The sequence below is a fragment of the Staurois parvus genome, unplaced genomic scaffold, assembly GCF_062004578.1.
Source record: "Staurois parvus isolate SC_StPar_1 unplaced genomic scaffold, SC_StPar_1.0 ptg003577l, whole genome shotgun sequence".
Classification (NCBI taxonomy): domain Eukaryota; kingdom Metazoa; phylum Chordata; class Amphibia; order Anura; family Ranidae; genus Staurois; species Staurois parvus.
Genome location: NW_028321373.1, coordinates 69,768 through 91,513, shown reverse-complemented (window position 1 = coordinate 91,513; position 21,746 = coordinate 69,768). Strand labels below are relative to the sequence as shown.

The following is a 21,746-nucleotide window of genomic DNA, read 5'->3' as shown; positions in this document are numbered from 1 at the left end:
TTTCTGCTATAATCAATCCCTAGACGGGAAGGAAATTTATACCACCTATACAGGTTCTATAGAACCTCTTACTCTGCACTGATCACTTGTGTATCACCGAATCAGATCCGATTAGATCTAACACCATATATAGAAAATTGTATTGTATGGTTTATATGTTACTTACTATTATCCATTATATAGGGTGGTTATATCCACCAGCCAGCTGTATATGTAGCACTGCATCATAGTGTCAATATTCTTTATATCCATCTTGAGGGGATGTTTGGATGCTAGCTGCTCCCGTATAGACTTGTATAGCAGCGCAGGAGGACCCCCAATTATAATATTTGTACATTTTATTGCCAATTATTTATGTTAATGTAAAGCATAGAGCAGAGAGGAAGATATCAAATTAACATATAACAATTCATACTTTTACTCATGTACAAATGGTAGGAATGTGAATCCCTCATTTAGTCCATACAGGGCTTTCATACCTAGTCGAACAATCTACCTGGCTTCCGCTTTTAGCAGCAGTTTATCCAGATCACCCTTTCTTTGGCCCAACTTTATATCCGGTACCACTAAAAATTTTAAGCAATCAGGATTTCTTCCATGTTAATCCCAAAAGTGCATGCTTCAAGGCCCATCATTTCAATTTCCTTATTCTCTTGCCTACATACATTATATTGCCAAGAGTATTGGTTGGCCTACCTTTACACACAGATGAATGTTAATGGCCTCCCAGTCTTAGTCTGTAGGGTCCAATATTGAGTTGGCCCCGCCCTTTGCAGCTATAACAGCTTCAACTCTTCTGGGAAGGCCGTCCACAAGGTTTAGGGGGGTTTTTATGGGAAGATTTGACCATTCTTCACGCATTTGTGAGGTCAGGCACTGATGACAAGGCCTGGCTCACATTCTCCGCTCTAAGCCATCCCAAAGGTGTTCTATGGGGTTGAGGTCAGGACTCTGTGCAGGCCAGTCAAGTTCCTCCACCCCAAACTGGCTCCTCCATGTCTTTATGGACCTTGCTTTGTGCACTGGTGCGCAGTTATGTTGGAACAGGAAGGGGCCATCCCCAAACTCTTCCCACAAAGGAAATTGTCCAAAATGTCTTGGTATGCTATGAAGAGTTCCCTTCACTGAAACTAGGGGGCCAAGTCCAACCCCTGAAAAACAACCCCACACCATAATCCCCCCCTCCTGCAAACTTTACATTTGGCACAATGCAGTCAGGCAAGTGCCGTTCTCCTGGCAACCGCCAATACCAGACACGTCCATCAGATTAACAGAGAAGCGGGATTGGTCACTCAAAGAAACACATCTCCATTATTTTAGAGTCCAGTGGTGGCGTGCTTTACACCACTGCATCTGATGCTTTGCATTGCACTTGGTGATGGAAGGCTTGGATGCAGCTGCTCGGCCATGGAAACCCATTCCATGAAGCTCTCTACGCACTGTTGTTGTGCTCATCTGAAGGCCACACCAAGTTTGTTAGAGATAATTTCCTCTTAGATAGGCCCATGCACTCCTCCCTCCACCATAACTCCCAGCACACTCTGTAGGTGTTATAGCTTATGATCACATTTTTAACAAAAAGTAACGCAGTGTAATTTTCTGTTTCTAACTGGCAAGTGTGCTGGGAACATTTTTTTTGGTTTCTGCTGAACATGATCTTTAAGGGTTTGTTCACACCATGGTGCAGAGAAATCCATTTTTCTGAATGTGTTCTGCAAGGGCACAATGAAATCAATTGTTCTCTATGTGCCCTGTTCACATCACAACACTAGTATCACTTGCAGTTTTTTCTGCACAGCAATCTGCAACGTGTATAAAATTCATTGAAGCGTGCATGAAAACTAATGCAAACTAATGTCTCTGCAAGTTAACTGCAACTGTTTTATAACTGTGATTTTACTATATGTATACAAACTTTATTTTACATGTAGTAATCTTTATATATTGATATGTTTTTGTCTATATATTTTCAGACAGTGAACAAAAACAACATGTCATCTCCCAATGAAATGTCACAGACTATAGCACCTCTGAGAGATAAATTAATAGAAATATTTGAAGAGGATGTGGATGGATTGTGTGATGAGTTGGACTCCCTCCATCTCTTATCTCTGGAAGAATACATGGATCTCCAGTATGATGAGGATCCCATTGGGAGAACTGAAAAGATGATTGATATTATTCTCCAGAAGGGAGAATCGGCATCAGAGAAACTCCTAGATCATTTCAATAACATGATTCTCAGGTTCCCAGCGTTGTCTAATTTATCTCAGCATCTTCCAGAAGGTGAGTATATTCCTGTAGCACATTGATGGTCACCATAACACATTCAGTCATGGCCAAAAATATTGGCACCCCTGCATTTCTGCCAGATAATGCACAACTTTTCCCAGAAAATTGTTGCAATTACAAATGTTTAAACATTCTCATGTGTATTTTTTTTGTTTGTATCGGCAAGACGCAAAAAAAGTGGAGAAACAAAAAGCCAAATCTGATACATTCCACGCAAAACCCCAAAAATGGTCTGGACAAAATAATTGGTGCGTTCTCACTGTAAGAAATAATTGCAGTTCAAGTTTGTGATGCTCCTGTTGTAATTAAACTCACCTGTACCAGTTAACAGGTGCTGACAATATAAAAATCAGAACGGCAACCAGTTAAAATGGGGAAAAACTGACTCAGCCATATGGAGCAGGGAGAAGAGAGATTTGATTTGAGAACAAAATTGTGGAAAAGCATAGACAATCTCAAGGTTACAAGTCAATCTCCAGAGATCTTAATGGTCCTGTGTCCACTCTGCACAACATTATCAAAAAGTTTACAGCCCATGGCACTGTAGCTAATCTTCCTGGACATGGACGAAGAGAAAAACTGATCAAATATTGCAACAAAGGATTGTCCGAATGGTGGAAAAAGAACCTCAATCAACTTCCAGACAAATTCTAGCTGACCTTCAGGCACAGGGTACAACTGTGTCGGCTCGCACTATACATCACCATCTGAATGAAAAGGGACACTATGGTAGGAGGCCCTGGAGGACCCCAATCACATGTCAAAAAGCACCCAGAAATGGTACCAGACAAAGCGCTGGAGAGGACTGAACTGGCCATCAATGAGTCCAGATCTCAATCCCATAGAGCTCCTGTGGAGAGATCTCAGAACAGCAGTTGGGAAAAGGAACCCTTCCAATCTCAGAGACCTGGAGCAGTTAGAGAAAGAAGAGTATTTCAAAATTCTAGTAGAGAGGTGGAAGAAACTCATTGATGGTTCCAGGAAGCCATTGATTTCAGTTATTTTTTCCAAGGGGTGTGCTACCAAATATTAAATTGAGGGTGCCAATAATTTTGTTCAGTCCATTTTAGGGGTTTTGCACAAATGTGTCAGATTTGGGTTTTGGTGTTCCACTTTTGGTGCCAAACAAATATAGTACAAACAATATAAATAAACATGAGAATGTAAAAAAAAATTGTAATTGCACCAATTTTCTGGACAAAGTCGTGCATTATCTGACAGAAATGCAGGGGTGCCAATATTTTTGGCCATGACTGTTATTTATTATTTACTAGGATAAAAATTTTACCAACATTCTTGATCTGATTTTTTGTTTTATTTACAATGCCTCACTTTTTTTTAACCTTTTCACTTACCCCCTTGTGAAGTCTCCACAAAACCACATGGATATTTCACTAAAATTCTAGCACTGTGGGCATCACAAGGGATCAAACTTGGTATAGTGTTCCACACATGGATGGTCACTGGTGAAGTACCAATTTTCCATTGGTGATCAGTGGGGATTTGCCTCTTATTTTGGTGCTCACTGTCAAAGTTCCCCCTTATATTGATACTCAGAGGAGAAGCAAGCTTACATTGGTGGCAGTAATTAAGTGTACCTTATGTTTAGGCTCAGCAGAGAAGTACCCCCTTACATTGGTGGTCAGTGGAAAAGTGCCCCCTTTTGATGGTGTCCAGTGGTGAAGTTCCCCCTTGCATTTGTGCTTAGAGGAGAAATGACCCCTTACATTGGTGGTCAGTGATGAAATGCCCTGTTGCATTGATGGTCAGTGGAGAAGGGTCCCCATACCCTAGTGGTCAGCGGTGAAATCCATCTTATGTTGATAGTTAGTGGTGAGATTCCCCTTTGCAATTTTGCTCAGTGGAGATATCCATATTTAAAAATTACTATCCAGACACCATCAGGTGGGAGATCATTCTGCCCAGCACTGATTGAAAACTATCCGAAGACCTGGAACATGTGCCCCAGGTCTCATGATCTAGCACTGTCCATGGCCTAGCCTGCAGGTCGGGGAGAGATCGAAGAAAGAGGAAGTAACTAAGTAGGCTTACAGGAAGGAGAGACCTAATTGGATCAAATATTAGAACTAAAATCCAGTAGGGCATTTATTTGGCAGAACTGCAGCCTCTGTTACCCTCCTTTAGCTATGAATCTATTCTATATACAGCGGGTAAAATAAGTATTAAACACGTCACCATTTTTCTCAGTAAATATATTTCTAAAGGTGCTATTCACATTATATTTTCACCACATGTCGGTAACAATCCATGCATTCCATACATACAAAGAAACCAACACAAATAAGTTCAGAAATTAAGTTATGTGTAATAAAATGGAATGGCAGAGGGAAAAAGTATTGAACACATGAAGAAAGGGAGGTGCAAAAAGGCATGGAAAGCCAAGACACCAGCTAAAATCTATCAGTAATTAGACAGCAATCCTGCCCTTTGTCAGTGCAAATTAATATCAGCTGTTTCAGTCTCAACTATTTAAAGGTGTCTAATTATCAAGATGCAAGTGTACAATCCAAACGAACACGTTCCAGCGTTAAAAATGGCGGTGTGTATAAGTGGGTGCTGAAGTGACTGTCGGCTGGAACCGAACAAAATCAGCCAGGAAAAATGTCACCAGCACACTGAGGATCACCAATATGGGTCCAAAGGTTTTAATAAACGATCACATAGTTACAGCAAGGCCGCATGGTCACATGCCTGATGAAGGGGTCCTGCAAGACTCCGAAACGTTGCCTTGCTGTAACTATGTGATCGTTTATTAAAACCTTTGGACCCATATTGGTGATCCTCAGTGTGCTGGTGACATTTTTTCCTTGCTAATTATCAAGATGGGCGGCACAGTGGCTTAGTGGTTAGCACGTCTGCCTTGCAGTAAATGGTTCATGGGTTCAGTTCCCAACCATGGTGCCTCCTGCATGGAGTTTGCATGTTCTCCCTGTGCTTGCATGGGTTTCCTTCGGGGTACTCTGGTTTCCTCCCACACTCCAAAGACATGCTGGTAGGTTAATTGCATCCTGTCTAAATTGCCCTAGTTTCATCCTTGGCCATGCAGGATCTCCTGCATGGTAGGGGTTGGGGAAAGACCTGGCAACGTACCCTGTAAAAATAATTGCTATGAGAATTGATGGAAAAAGTCACTTACGAGTGATGGTCCATGTAATCGCCAAGGGTCAGATACAACTGAATGGATAGACAGAATTATCACGCTATCACACAAGAAACATCTCATGATGGGTAAAAGCAAAGAGCTCAAGACCTTCACAACCTTATTGCTGCAAAACATACTGATGGCATTGGTTACAGAAGGATTTCCAAACTTCTGAATGTTCCAGTGAGCACTGTTGGGGCTATAATCCGGAAATGAAAAGAGCATCATTTCACCATAAACTGGCCACGACCAGGTGCTTCTCGCAAGATTTCTGACAAAGAAGTGAAAAGAATTTTCAGAAGAGCTGTCCAAGAGCAAAGGGCCACTTGTGGAGAGCTTCAGAAAGACCTGGAATTAGGAGGTACAACTGTAACAATGCACTCAGCCACCATGGCCTGTATTCACGCTCATCACTCAAGACTCCATTGCTGAAGAAAAAGCATGTTGCAGTTCATTTAAAGTTTGACGCACAACATTTAGACAAGCCTATGAAATACTGGGAGAGTATAGTCTGGTCAGAGGAGACCAAAATTTAACTCTTTGGATGCCATAATACACACCATGTTTGGAGGTCAAATGGCACTGCACATCACCCCAAAAACACTATACCAGCAGTAAAGCATGACAGTGGGAACATCACGGTGTGGAGCTGTTTTTTAGCATATGGTACTGACAAACCTCATATCCTTGAAGGAAGGATGAATGGAAAAATACCAAGACATTCTTGATAAAAATCTGCTGCCATCTACCACGATGATGAAGATGAAACAATGGTGGACATTTCAGCAAGAGAATGATCTCAAAACACAAAGCCAGCAATTGGTTTCAAAGAAAGAAAATCAAGCTGCTAGAATGTCCCAGCCAATCACCTGACTTAAATCCAATAGAAAATCTATGGAAAGAACTAAAGATCGGAGTTCATAGAAGATGCCCACTGAACCTTCAAGATTTGAAGACTGTTTGTATGGAAGAATGGGCCAAAATCACACCTGAGCAATGCATGTAACTAGTTTCTCCATACAGGAGGCGTCTTGAAGCTGTCATTACCAACAAAGGAATTTTTACTAAGTATTAAATACATTTCAGTTAGTGTGTTCAATACTTTTTCCCTGTGTCATTCCATTTTATTACACATAACTTAATTTTTGAATTTATTTGTTTTGGTTTCTTTGTATGTATGGATTGCATGGTTTGTTACTGACATGTGGTGAAAATTTCATGTCAATAGCACCTTTAAAAATATATTTACTGAGAAAAAAGTAATGTGTTCCATACTTATTTTACCTGCTGTATTGTATCTGTCATCATCATCCTTCCTTTATATGCATTCATGTGCTAATTCCATGTCAGATAACCATTAATAATAAAATAACCATTAATAATAAAAGAGCAAGGATGACAGTCCAGGAGATGGCAGCTTTATTAACAAGTCTGCACAGGAATTTCCCATGTTTTATTCCTGCCTACAATGCTTCCGTTAAACGGTAATATAAATATTAAAGTCTTAAAAATTTGTCAGCTATCGTTTTAAAAAGGCTGATTTCAAAATCATTAAATTTTTTGAAAGGGTTTTGTTGAAATATATGTTTCCTTTCTACCTACAGCCAAGAAAAAGGCTTTCCAGGAAATGGTGGAACAGCTGGATATGAAAAATCACTTGACTACAAAAGTGACTTTGAGTGATATCCTGAGCGTTGGGTCCGAGATCCTGACAGAAGATCAACCTCAAAATATAAAGGATATTCCATGGCACTTCTTAAGGAACCTCATGGCTTTACGAAGGCTCTCCAGAAATACCAAACTCAAGAAAAATTCTGTTACTCCAGTAAATAATGATGTTTTTGATATGTTTAATGCTGAAATTGATACATCAAGTACAGTTCACCCCCTGGATGTCCTGTGTGTTCTCTTCCATTGTTCAGACAGTTTATTACAACAAGAGATTGTCATCAAATTGTCCATGTGTCAGTTTGCTGTCCCTCTTTTGCTCCCCCCTGCTGGTAATGAGTCACACTGCACGCTCATGTTGTGGGCAATAAGAGGCATTGTAAAGAAATGGAGACCCCAGTCCTTAGTTGATACTAAAGGGTTCAGTGAAGAAAATGTAGCTAATATTTCAATGCCGATCTTCTCTTTTGTCATATTAGGGGAAAATAAATTGTCCAAATCTAAAATTCTTAACCAGATTCTAAATCCAGCTCAGCAACATCACGACTTCTTTATCCACCATGATATGGAAGGAGGGAACATTCAAAGGAAAATATCCGATGGCCTTGTGGAAATGTCCTGGTATTTTCCTTGTGGGGATTCTGATGTTTTCCCAGAGCCCATCATGGTGACGAACCTACGTGGAGATCTGAAGGCCAATTGGGAACAGTTCACGTTTCTGACTAGAATCTCATCAGCTGTGTTTATATTCATTACAAATATTTCAGAGAGGGAATCCAGACTGTTATCAACCCTTCAAAACTCTAACAACCAGTATTACTTCATTATTTCTCCAGAATCAGACAAAAATATGCACTTGAAAATGAAAACATTTTTCAATCATTTAATGGAAACATTACAACTTAGCACAGATCAAATTATAGGTAGAAGGAACAATTCAAATGATGCCGAATTTGTGGAAAAGATCCAAGATCTCATCAGACGCTTGTTAAGAAATGAGCCTCCAAAGCTGGCACTGGAGAGTATGAAAATACAAACACATGGACTCCAAATTGATGTAGATGAGAACTTCCCTGAATGTCAGAAAGCAAGAGCATATGCATGTAATATTACTTCTAGAACTGAAGATGTGGAAGCTTTTAAAAAAGAAATGCTGCAACTTCAGGGGGATCTGTGGAAACAATTGTCCAAAGTAGAAAAAGAACTTTGCAGAATGACAAAACAGGGCGAAATGGGTATAGAAGAATATCGTTCTCAGCTGAAACAGGAACGTATTTCACTGCATCAGAAGCAACACCAGCATGATTTGACGGATCCTATGAGATTGTTTATTACTGCAATCACCACTCTCTCAGGTGGAGAAACAGTATTTTCTGAAATGGATGAAATTAGAACTTGATTTGATTGCTAGGAGGAATATGTCTTCCTTGCAGATGGAATACAAAGAAAGAAGTAGATCAGATAATCCTAAGAAACTCAAGCAGTTAGACCAAAAAATCTCAGACAGCTCTTTAGGAATTGAGCACTTCATTCGTGAGTTAGGACAGTTTTATGAGGCTGAATGTTCTATGGTTAAAGAAAAATTGATGGAAGCAAACAGAGCACAGTTTACAGGGCTTCCAGGAATTGCTGCTGATCTCCTACTGGATGGGTTCCCGTTGGAGCTTATAGATGGAGATGCCTCCAATATCCCCCTGAAATGGATAACAGATGTCCTGACTGAGCTGGATATCAAGACAGGAAGGAAAAGTAAACTTACAGTAATCACAGTGTTGGGAGTGCAGAGTACAGGGAAGTCCACCCTGCTGAACACCATGTTTGGTCTGCAGTTCCCGGTGGCCAGTGGACGATGCACACGAGGAGCCTTCATGACTCTTCTTAATGTGAAAGAGAGCCTTCAGAAGGAACTGGGCTGTCAATTCATCCTGGTAATTGACACTGAGGGGCTAAAAGCTCCAGAGTTGGCCTCTTTAGAGGGCAGCTATGAACATGACAATGAACTGGCCACACTAGTGGTTGGGTTAAGTGACATCACAATTGTCAATATGGCCATGGAAAACACCACAGAAATGAAGGATATTTTACAGATTGTTGTCCATTCTTTTCTTAGGATGAAAGAAGTTGGGAAGAAACCCAACTGCCAGTTTGTACACCAAAATGTGAGTGATTTGTCTGCTCATGACAAAAACATGAGAGACAGGAAAAAGCTTTTGGAACAGCTGGATGAAATTACAAAAGCAGCTGCAACAATGGAGAATAAAAGTGGAATCACATCCTTCAATGATGTGTTGAATTACAATCTGGATAAAAACAGCTGGTACATTCCTGGACTGTGGCAGGGGGTCCCCCCAATGGCCCCCGTGAACTCTGGCTACAGTGAGAATGTGCATAAGCTAAAGCAGCATTTGTTTAAATTCATGAAAACTCAGAATGCACCTTGCAACATTGGTGACTTTATCACATGGATAGAAAGCTTGTGGAAAGCAGTGAAACATGAAAAATTCATCTTTAGTTTCCGTAACAGTCTGGTAGCTGAAGCTTATAATAAATTGTCTATGCAGTTTTTTCTGTGGGAATGGGAATTTTCAAAAAAAGTCTACAACTTTGTCATCAGAAGAGAAAACATTGTAAAAAACCAGTCACCTGAGTGTCTGGATAGAAAATATTATGAAGAGTACAGGAGAGATCTTCAATGCCTGATGTGTGAGGAGGAAAGCAAAATGCTGGGTTTGCTAGAAATATATTATGATAGTAAGTCTGGGAATGTTCATCTTATAGAACGATATCGGGAAGATTTTAGAAAGAGTGTGCAGTTCCTAAGAAAAGATCTAGAAAGAAATGCTTTAAAAAAATATAGCGAGGCAATCTCTATCCAGAATGGAAAGTTTGGGATCCAGAAGATCCAGAATCAATATCAGAAGTTAATAGAAGAAAAAATCTGTGACCTTCTGAAAAAAAGAAAGAAGAAGAACTCAAAACTAAAGGATAAGGAAATACAACAGGAATTTGAGTTCATGTGGGAGAAAACACTGAGAGATTTACAAATAAAGAAATTAGTTAGACGTAATGTTGATGAAGAAATTTTATTGAATTTGAGCAATGACCTTAGCAGTAAAGGATCTGCTGTAAATGAAAAATTAAAGAATGTAATTGATCTAAGAAACCATAGACAACATACTTTTAAAATGGATGAAAAGTATATTGATCGCTCTTGGTTCGGTCGTTTTAAGAACACACTTGGAGTACAATGTGAAACATCTGAAAAGATAAATAATTTTGCTGTCTCACTAATAAATAAATGTGAACTGCATGTAAAAGAAAAAGCTGATACCTCAGAGGATTATGACAACACTCACTGCCAAGAATTACTACACATGATCAATGAACAACTTAAAAGTAGCAATCTGCGATTTTCAGGAGAATTTGAGCTAGACATCAAACTTATCATTCTTGGAAATGCTGCCCAAATGTTTCAAAAGATGCATGACACATTTATCAAAAATAATGACCCAATTGCCTGTCTGGAGAGCCTAAAACCCCAATATTTATCAACATTTCTCAGCATATTTCAAGAGAAAGATGAAAGCCAGAACAGAGCCAGACAGTTCTGTGAACGATGTCTCAAACCAGCAATTAGTGACTATGTCTTCAAACATCTTGGAGAAAAGATAGTGGATGACATCCTAAATGGCTCAGACAATATCATCTTCAGCAGCAGAAGTTTTTTTCAGTGTAACCTCCTGGAGAAATTATTTGAAGAAATGTCATTTCAAAAATATGTAAAATACATTTGTTCATATGAGAAATTCTCAGCTTCATGGATATTAAGTCATATCTCTAAAAAATACAAGAGCTCAACAAGCTTGGAAAATGTATGGAAAAATATTCTGTCCTCTATAATGTTAGAAATTCAAACTGTACTTGAAGATAAAGCATGTTTAAAAAGTCCCAATATATCATCCTTTTTAGAAACTGTCTGTGAAATGTTGCAAAAAGAACTGGTAATATCACAGAATGAGATGAAAGTGATCGTTTTCCATAACACGGCTGCTGTTGGGCAGTTTTCATCTGACATTCAACACTTCCTCACAGAGACAGATGTCAGGAATCAAGGAATGACCAGAAAGGTGCGGACTGACACAGGGAAACGCAGGTTTCAGGTATAGTATAATACAGGTTATTATTAGCCACCCAGATATATATATATATATATACGCACAGTGAGCAAACTAACCTTCCACTAATCTTAGTAGGTGCAGGAACACAGGCGTAGTCAGGGCTGGAGAGGTGGAATGGTCAGGCCGGCCGTAGGGTTCTGTAACGACTGCCTGGTGGTACCTCTAGCGGTCCTCAGGACAGGATTCCCCAGGGCGCGGAGTCTAAGTCCCAGTCTGCTATTCACCAGGGCCCCTGATGGTGGGGATGGACTTGGAGCAGACAGGAACCAGGTCGCGGCCCCTGAGTACACCTGCTAGTGATAGAGGGATCCGCCAGAGGTATGTGCAGGTACGGCTGGATCCGTGCAGGATGGATGGATGGCAGAGTAGTGAGCGTGGTCAGACGGGCCAAGTCAGCAACGTGCGGGCAGCAAGGTATCAAAGGAGCAGGCAGAGAATGGTCAAGGTCACAAGCCGGGTTCAGTAACTCACAGACAGCGCAGTACAGAGGATCAGGCAGAAGGATAGTCAGGGATGAGCCAGTAGTCAGAACAGGAGACGGTCAACAGGAATCAGGATCAGGCAGGGTCGGCAACAAGGTATCTTCTCACAGGAACTAGGAACAGGATACAGGGGCTCATGGGGAAACATACACCAAGGCCCAGAGCACAGGCCTGGTCATGCCTTATATACACCTTTCTGTAATCAGCCCCAGGTTTGGCTGATTGTGAGCTTCTGGCTGCTAAGAGCACCCGCTGGTCAGCTCTGGTACTGCAGCCCACACGGCAGGAGAGTCCCACCACCAGTGCTGAGAGCACCCGCTGGTCAGCTCTGGTACTGCAGCCCACACGGCAGGAGAGTCCCACCACCAGTGCTGAGAGCACCCGCTGGTCAGCTCTGGTACTGCAGCCCACACGGCAGGAGAGTCCCACCACCAGTGCTGAATCCATTCCTGACAACAGAGCAACAAATCGAAACAGAACTGAGATCTTTGGATATCGAGTCTGTACTTTCCAAAGTAACATTAAAGCCTCAGTGTGAATTGTTCAGGAAGGTGGTTGGATGTGGAAAGCAATGTCCATTCTGTGGTGTCCCTTGTGAGGCCGGAGGTGGTGACCACAAAGAGCACTTTGCATCTATCCATAAATCCAAAGGACTGGGAACATGGAGAAGGGTGTATGATGAGGTTTTGGGGAAAGACATTTGTTCCACACTGGTTGTATCTGACACAACGTTTCAATGTTCTCACACAGACTGGAAAGCTCACCCATACAAAGAGTATCGTACATATTTCCCAGACTGGGCCATCCAGCCTGACCCCAGCATTGAGTCCTCTGACTACTGGAAATATATATTCGTAGAGTTTAATAAACAATTTGCAGAAGAATACAATGCAAATCCAGCTAAACTTCCAGAAGACTGGGAGAAAATCACCAGAGCTCAAGCTCTTGACAGTCTAAAGAAAGTGTTCAATGTCAATTAACCCCATAATATCCATTTCTAATCCTTTTAATAATTGTGAAGGAATAGACAGACACTCTGTTTTACACGATGAAACAAAACTGTTTCTTTTGTGTCATTTCCAGCCACATGTATAGGCGCATACTGTTATTCTGCAAAACTTTTTAACACTTAGATTCTGTTTAATATTTAAAGTGTATCTAAACCTAAACAAAATGTAATATATTGCAGCTTACCAGTCCTTGGAAGTAGTGGCTGCATTAGGGTTCACACATTTCCTGCTCTAGGGTGACAATGCTGCTCCTGCATGCTTACAGTACAACAGTGAGTGAGCACTGCCATTTTCAGCTGCTTCCCTGATTTGAACTACAAACACCCCAGTATGGGTGGGGCCTATGATCAATGGTACCCATTCAGGGAGAGACTTTGCACCCAGCAGATGATGTGGTAATTTATATTGTATAAAAATTAGCAGTAAGAGAGTAAGGCAGTTCCAGTAGCACTGATGGCAGTAAATAAAACAGCAGTAGTTGTACAATGTCACCAGTCATAGGCCTGTATTACCGGAGGACGACTTCCACTGAAGGGGTGGTGGTATGCTGGAACACTGAAAGGTTGCTGAAAAGAGTCCCATTTTGTTGATCCGGATACCATCAGGGATTCTGTGAAAAGATAAAGTCCCTGAACTGACCCTACTTGTCAGGAACCTATTCCTGTATTAATCTCTCTCCCTAACAAATGGGATCTCTGTACCTGACCTACCACTTGCCAGAAGTGTACCAAAATGACTTGGGGACCATTCTTTAAAAGGATTGACTCACCCAAGATGTCCACCAACGGTCACCACAGGTGGATATCTTCCAATCAGACAGCTGTCACCTCTGAGACCCCTATGGAGTCCATGAGGGAACATTTCCCTGAACAAACTCCTCTCCATCTGTATGATGGCACAGCACCAACTACTGGATGGAGGAATACCTGCACCTGCCTGCACCCCTGCTCTCCTCACTTCCATTACATAGAGAGAAGGTATTCTGTAGTTCACAAACGAGAGATGGGAATGTTGATAACATTTTTTGAGATTTCAGCTCAGTAGACAGGAAGTGAAGATGACAGTTCAGGATTTCTGATTGGATCAACAGATACTTTTATGGACTTGCAGAAAATGTACTTAGCCTGAAAAAAGGAAACTAATACAGCCATCACACCAACTGTAAGGTATAATGTATTACATTTCTGGGGTTGAGCATAAATATGCTTCAAAGCTGATTTCTGCTGAGGAGTTAAACAAGTGTAAATAGTTGTTCCCCATCTAGCTCCCCAGTAGAGCAAGAGTTATTTTCTCATTTGGTCTAGGGTAAATGGAATAGGAGCAAATACTTTATTTCTCATTTCCCCAGCAGCCTGTGCTGTTTGCAGCTCTCCTTCACGGATGGGCCCTTCATGTCATCACATATTACGAAACAGGACCACTGATCTTGCATTGTATGTGCCGGCATTGGGAAGCCTACAACTGGACAACCAGCAAAGAGGAGAAGCTTCATAGGACTGGTCATACAATGATTAGGAAGCCTGCTGGAGTGAGGAATATGGAAAGTGATTTACCTTATTCATTTTCCCTAAATTAAATGAGTTAACCTTTACTAAGTACATATAATCTTTTATACCTGAATGGAGTTCTTTTTTAAATTACTAGACTTTTATATGTACATATGTGCCTTTTCTCTGTAGTCTGCCAGCTATGTTGTAGAGGTCATTCAGGTGTCTGTAAAGCCAACTGATCCCTTCTCCATGTCCTGGAGCCAGGACGTAACTCTTGTATTATTTATACGTAAAGCAGACATTTGGGGTATTTGTTTTTCAAAACAGAGTTGTTGGCCTATGGTTAGGGGTTAGATTGTTTATTCCAAGAGTCACATATTATACTATATTGTTACAATGAGATTTAGAACAAGAGTACATGTGCTGTAGTCTTTGTTTCTAAAGGGATTAATGTAAGATTTGTCATATATTAACCATTAAATTGTTTACTGTATTTACTCTTCTTGTTGTTATTTGCTGATCCACTAGAACTACAAAGTCTATATTTGTTCTAGCATTCACAATAAATGTCAGTTTCAGTAATATTTTTTTTTATAAACAGCTGAATGTTACATTGGTTGAAAAAACTTGCCTGTTAACAGTAACCTTTCTAAGATTGTGGCCAATGCACTGATTTTTAACAATTTCCTTCAACAATTTAGAGACCTGCATTTATTGCTAACCTATCATCTATCCACCAAATCCGGGTAGAGATACAAAAATCATATAACATACAGTATATGGTATATTGCAAATATCATACAATTCCAAAAATTTAAACAGTGAAGCTCATCATAAATAACATAATATTGTATATAGCGAATAACAAATCCAATGACTATGCGCTGTTAAAGTCTAATAAAAACACAAGAAGATACTTAAAGTGCCAACAATTATCTGGTGTGAAGCCATAAAACAGATGATTTGGTGTTGATTGGAAGAGGTGGTGGAAGACACTGATTCAGAAGTGTTTCTACACTTGTTTTTTCAATACGTTCCAGAGACTTTTTTTGGGTCACTAGATATGCTTTTGAGGAGCTTTTGGCAGTGTTTGTACTGTAAGCACCTTTTTGTGTGTTTGTTTATTACACTTTAAGGTTACTTAGCTATTGGATTTGTTATTTCACTATGTACATTTTTATTTTGTTTATGGTGAGTTTCATTGCAAGGGGACTGTTGGGGATCAGCTGGGGAAGGAGCATTTCAATGCAGGATTACCAGCCCCTCTACACTGGTTAGTGATGGCAGTGAGGGGCATAGACCTAAGTGAGTATAACTTCACCAAGAACAAAATAAAAAACAACTTGAACGAAGGGTCAGAGGGGGTAGGAGGTGGGTCAGATTTTGCCCAGAAGTGGACTTTCAGGCTCCTGTATGACAATAGGAACATGTCCTAAATGTTAGTATATGTTGCAAAAGCTTTGCAAAGCAAAGAAAAACTTTCATAACCTTTACTGAGTTGAGTCTTCATGTCTGTTTCCCATGATTCCCCTGCCAGACACTGCAGCTCACAGTTGGAGGATCTCAGCTGCAGTAGCAATGTTGTCAATTTCAGAAAGCAGTGGAAAAGGCTAAATATGGCTCAGGATCTTATAGTCATGACCCCGCAACATCTTCTCTTCCCACTACAGTAAGCAAGGTTGTTCCCCCACCACAGGAAGCTGTACTAGGTGAACTTCACTGCCAGGTTCAGTGGGTATTTGTGAAACTTTACAGGGGGCTTAGAGAATACTGTAAGGGCAAATGAAATTATAATTATGGTAGACATCCGGCCTAGAAATAACTATGCGCAAAACTGCTCCCACCCTTCTCCTAACTCCTATACTAACTACCCTGTAAAAGGAAGTTGCATATACAAGGGGCGTTAAAGGCAAACCGGGACTTGTGTTTTTATATAATAAAAGAATACATTTCAAAGAGTGGAAAGAACATTTTTCGACATACTCCCCTGCTACATTTATACACTAATCCCAGCATTTAACTAATGCCTGGAAAGGTACGGGATAGAAAGATTCATCAGTACACCTGAACAATCCTAGGACAGCCAGCTTCACTTCCTCATCATTGTGTTCACCGTTCCCACAGAAAGATTTGTCTCTTGCGCAATTTCAGGACAGGTTCTGCGTCGATTATCCAGGATCAGGTGTTCCATGTGCTGAGTGTTCACAGGAAGGACTGCTGTGGGCTGGGAACCACCACAGCCGGGATCATCACTGATGGACATATGACCATCTTTGAAATGTTTACACCATTCAAATGTCTTATTGCGGCTGAGCATCTCATCACCGTACTGTGCTTGAAGTCTTCTGTAGATATCGGTGGGTTTTATGCCTTCGTTCACAAGAAACTTCATCACCACATGCTATTCCGTACATGCACTAACACTGTTGTCTGCCATCTTGATTACTGGTCTCTGGACTGGCCTGTGACATGTGTACGTCTATCAGTAATAGGACACACATGCCACTTACTACTGCGTGTAGTACCACTACGCCAGCATTCCTTTTTATACCTGGAAAATTAAAAGTCCCGGCTTGACTTGAATGTCCCTCGTACTTACCTATTCTCAGGGTGCTCTGGTCAGTCATGTGATATCCACAGTGGCTAGCTTCAGGAGAGAGGAGAAAGCACCGACAAAGGATGGAATGCCTGTGCAGGCAGGCATAGGCTTACTATGGGGCATCCATTGTCAACTGTCTTCCCTCTCCTCTGAAGCTGCCACTGGGAGCTGATTATGTGACTGGACTGAAGCATCCTGAGAATAGGTATGGATAAGCATCTTCCTTTTACAGGGTAGTTAGCATAGAAGTAAGAAGGAGAAGGTTGAGGAAACCGCCCCCATATTCCAACCTTAGCTTCACACATTCCTAGAGAATAAACTCAATGTTCTAGTGCCCAACACTCTGGAGGTTTACCTTCTGGGATTGATTGGCTCCTTCATATCCACTATACAAAGCAGAATGTTCTGCGCAATTATGTTCCTAGCAAGGAAGTGGATCCTACTACAATGAAAAAAACAGGCCTTCCTGATTTTAGTCAAGTGATAGACACAATTATCAACAGTTAAATAAGGGCTGTCCAAAAAAAACTATAAAAAATTTGGCCATACCGGGTGAACCCTTCACTTTCAAAAGCTGTGCAGCTTTATACACTGCAGTAGTATTTCACCTCTTTCTTTAAATATGAGTATTTCATTGTCGGGAATGGGAGGCAAGATTAATGTTCTATGAATGATGTATCCATGGGTTTTTGTTTGAGTTCTGTGGTGGTTTCTTTAATTTATGGTGGTTGTGGGGTTTTGTGGCGGGGCCTAACCAGGATCTGGAAGCCCCCGTTAAAAATAAGGGGGCCCAGGGGAGGGGCCAGAACATGGTGCCAGGAGACTGTTAAGCGCAGGAGCTCCCACCAACCACCGCAAGAGGAATGCCTGAGCCGGACCTCTATAGACCTGGCCCCTGGAAGCCTACCTGTCCTAGCTGGTGATCCCGGTAGGGTATGTGCGAGGAGTCTGTGGCGCTCAACTGGAGACACGCGGTGGCTGATGACGGAGTAGAGCTCCGGGAGAGGGACAGTGCTGCAGTGAGCCAGTGCTGTGACCCTGGAACCCTTGGAGGGATCAGCACTGGCCGACGGAGGTGCTCTCTGGTGTGTAGGGGAGTGCTGTGAGAGGCGGAAGGTGGAGACGCTGGAGATCCCGAGACCTGGAGACAGCTGAAAACAGAGGAGACCCTGAGCTCCCACCCAGACCCCCCTCAAGAGACCCTGCAATCCGGGAAAAGAGATTCTGTGCAGGGCAGAGAAGTATACAGTGACGGAAGGTCCCAGAACCCCAGGCTCGGTGAGGGAGGGTGCGTTGCCATGGGTAATGACCAGAGACTTAAGTTGCTATTCTCACTAGTGAATGTATACTTGAACGGTGGGGCTGGGCAGGCAGAAAGAGCGGGATCTAAGTTCCAAGTTTGGATGTTAATAACATATATGTTTGCAAGCTATCTGAGACTGAAAAAGCTACCAGAGAGACATAAGGAGGAGGGATTTTTTTCCCAGGTGTGATAATAAAATTTTCCTGATTATTGAGTAGAAAATCAGTGGCTAAGTTTATCAAATATGAAGAATAGATCTGCAAATGGAGGGGGTACAAAAACCTCGCAACCTAATATAAATACCAGCACAATAAAGAAATATATGCCATTACAAGAAAAAAGCCCAGATGGTGATGGTGAGCAGTCCAGATTGTCATTCGAGACATGGGAAGAGAATCAGACTAATGAATCAATAAATATTGATTCATTTGATTTGATTTGATTTGGAGGAGAAACTAGTGGATTCAGAGGGCTGGTTTCTATGTCTAAGAGGGAAAATGTGTGGACAAAAATATACACTGGGATTCCTGGGATCTTGGCCTGGTCCTCGGGTCACTCGTGCAGGCTCAGTTTATACCACTGGACTCTTGGTTGGTGTTTTTGTTTGCCAATGTGTCAGCAAGAAGAGTTTCAGAATTGACAGCTCTGTCCTGCAAAGATCCTTCCACAAAAATCCATTCTACGACCAGCTCCAAGCCTGAGACCTAAGGTCACATCTAGCTTTCATGAAAATTGGTAAGCAATCTTCTCAAGTTTTGATCAAGCACCTTTGACTTCTGGAAGTGAGAAGTTCAGCACACTGGATCTGATGAGCTTGCTATCCATATATTTGAAGAGATCTGCTCCTATCAGGAAGGCGGATAACCTTTTTATCCTCCCAGTGGATGCCAAAAGGGATGAGGCTGTGACTTTGAGAATTACCTCTTCCTGGGTATCAAGGTTCATCACCCTAGCCTACAAGAACCAAGGTCTGGCTCCTCTTAAGGTTATACGTGCTCATTCAATGAGAGGCATGGCAGCCTTCTGGATAGCTTACGCTAAGGTTCTGCTACAGGACATCTGTAGAACGGCCAGTTGGAGTTCCTGCACTACCTTTGCGAGCCATTATAGCCTGGATATTCAGGCTACAGCATCTGCAAATTATTTAGTTTGTTTTCCTTATTATGCAGCATACCTTGACTGGGTGTCCTTTGTTTTCCCACCCATTTTTTTTCTTATTGCTGGATAATTCCCATACTGTGCTGATGTGAGGTGAGCCAGGAAAACGGAAAATTGTTGTTCCATACTTACTGTAATTTTCCTTTCCTGGCGTATCCTCACATCAGCACAACTCTTCCCGCCCTGGTGACCTGTCGCTATCTATTCAAAGAACACTGGGGATCAGCAGGGAGGATCTTTTATTCTAGTTATTGGAGGTAGTCCTGGGGGGTTGCCTATGGAGGATTAACCTATGGTGTGCTGACGTGAGGATTTTCCAGGAAAGCATAATTATGGTACAACAGTATGGGACAACAATTTTCCATATTTTTTTTGGAGCTCGGCTTTAATAAGTCAAGTTTAAAATATACTGCATGTCAAGCCAAAACTTTTTTTTTTTAGTTTTGGATAAAGTGTGGAAGGGTTACAACTCCTATTGAGTGTTTACTGCTGTCCAGGACTCTGTTAGAGAGACCCCCCCCACACACACTTCCTGTTCTGCTGACAATGATTTATTAGACAGGAAGTAAGAGTAATTCTCAGATAGCAAAAAACCCCTGGACCCCTGTAATATTTTATTTCTGTCTGTATCTTGAATGCGGATTTTCTCTCGCTTTTTGTTATCCAGAAAACCATAGCCACTAGGAAAGGAGCCCCTGAAAGTGGTAAAAAGCAGACAGGGGTTCTAATCCTTCTCTATGTCATTCAAACCAGGGCTAGGCAACCTTAAAGAGGATGTAGATCTACCTAAACAACATGGGAGATGTCAAAGATCACCGGGCACAGTGTGCCCCAGTGTCACCCTTTTTAAACCTCCTATGACCATACTACTCTGCTGCATTCACTTGCAAGTGCATTGCTCGGCAATCATGGGTTTAAATCAGGTGGTGGGGAGGCAACATATCGTCTCCTCACCACCTATCAAATACACTTGGATCGCTTTTGAGAGGAGCAGTAGTGCTTGCTGCACTTGTGAATGAGCCCTTAGTTGCATTCGGCAGCAGCACCCTTAGGGCTCGTTCATTTGTAAAGTTGGGGGGTGGTAAAACCCTGCTTATGCGGCTCTTGCTCCTTAGTACAACTCCAACTTTGCAAGTAGTCCCTCTGCATTGCACTCTGTTTGATGCTCTGGAATGGCGAGTCAGCAAACCCACACCGTGATCCTCCACATGGACTTCTATGAGGTTTTGCCAGATTCTAAAATGGCCGCCTTATCACTTCCAGTTCTATATATAGTTTTTATATATTCCAGTTTTTTATATATTTGTGTGATATATACTTTTGGGAATATTGGTATTAGCATATTCATATTCACAGTTTTTACACTTTTTGGGGAAAAGTGTATCTTTATGTTATTTATAGCCTTATTGTACTGAATTATTCAAGGGATACCGTAAAATTCACATATATTATGATATCTACAGGTTGCTGAACCTTGACATACACTTTAACTGAAATAAAGCCAAATAAGAAGTGAGAACTCATTGTCCCCTTTAAAACCCGGTCACACCAAACACGACTTTGAAATCGTGCGACTTACAGTGAAGTCGCACGATTTCAAAGACGGATAACATGCCGATTTGAGGTGCGATTTGCAAGACATCTGACACAGATGTCTATGCAAATCGCACCAAAAGTAGTAGCATGCTCTGCTTTAAAAATCAGTGCGGCTCCAACCAAGTCAGGACCGCACAGATATCACCGCTGTAACTGCGGACAATAGGGTGCGACTTGCCATGCGATTTGCATGCCAAGTCGCACTCAGTGTGACTGGGGACTTAGTGAAGGGAGCTGATTGTATTTGGAGGGAAGCCAGCAGAGGTGCACTGCTCCGAGTAAACCATTTAAATCACTGAACAAATACTAGTTTCCCAGCCTGGATACTGGAAATGTTAGTTTCGTTTCTCTGAAATCGCTCTGCATTTCCCCTACACACCCTCCCTGTATATATATTAACTGAGTGGAGTGACACCAGATATCCCAATCTCCTCTCCCCAGGATAGGACGGTGGATGGAAGGTCAGTAGAAAACTTACAATTACAGACAATTCTTTCTGTTCCCATGAGTTTGTCTTTACAGCCCACATACTGTATTACATGTATCTTTGTAGATTCCTGATATCTAAATTTACTTTTGTAATTCTTCCAATGGAAAGAAGCAGATATGAAAATGTGGTTGTAGTGTATGGAAACATGAAATGGTATTTTGAGTGACGTTCGTCTATGGACAGCTTTACATTTAACTAGTTAATATATAATATTATACAATCATATCCTACTCTGTAGCAGCCCTGCAAATTGTATGTTTCAGATGACAGAGAGACAACTTCTGATCACTGATCTTTATGCTGCTACAAATTATATA

General features: G+C 41.5%; 1 pseudogene; it reads left to right on the top strand.

Moving 5' to 3' along the window:
• Nucleotides 1-1,991: 1,991 nt before the first annotated feature.
• On the top strand, nucleotides 1,992-12,763 carry LOC149427689 (up-regulator of cell proliferation-like; annotated as a pseudogene).
• The last annotated feature ends 8,983 nt before the right edge of the window (nucleotides 12,764-21,746 follow it).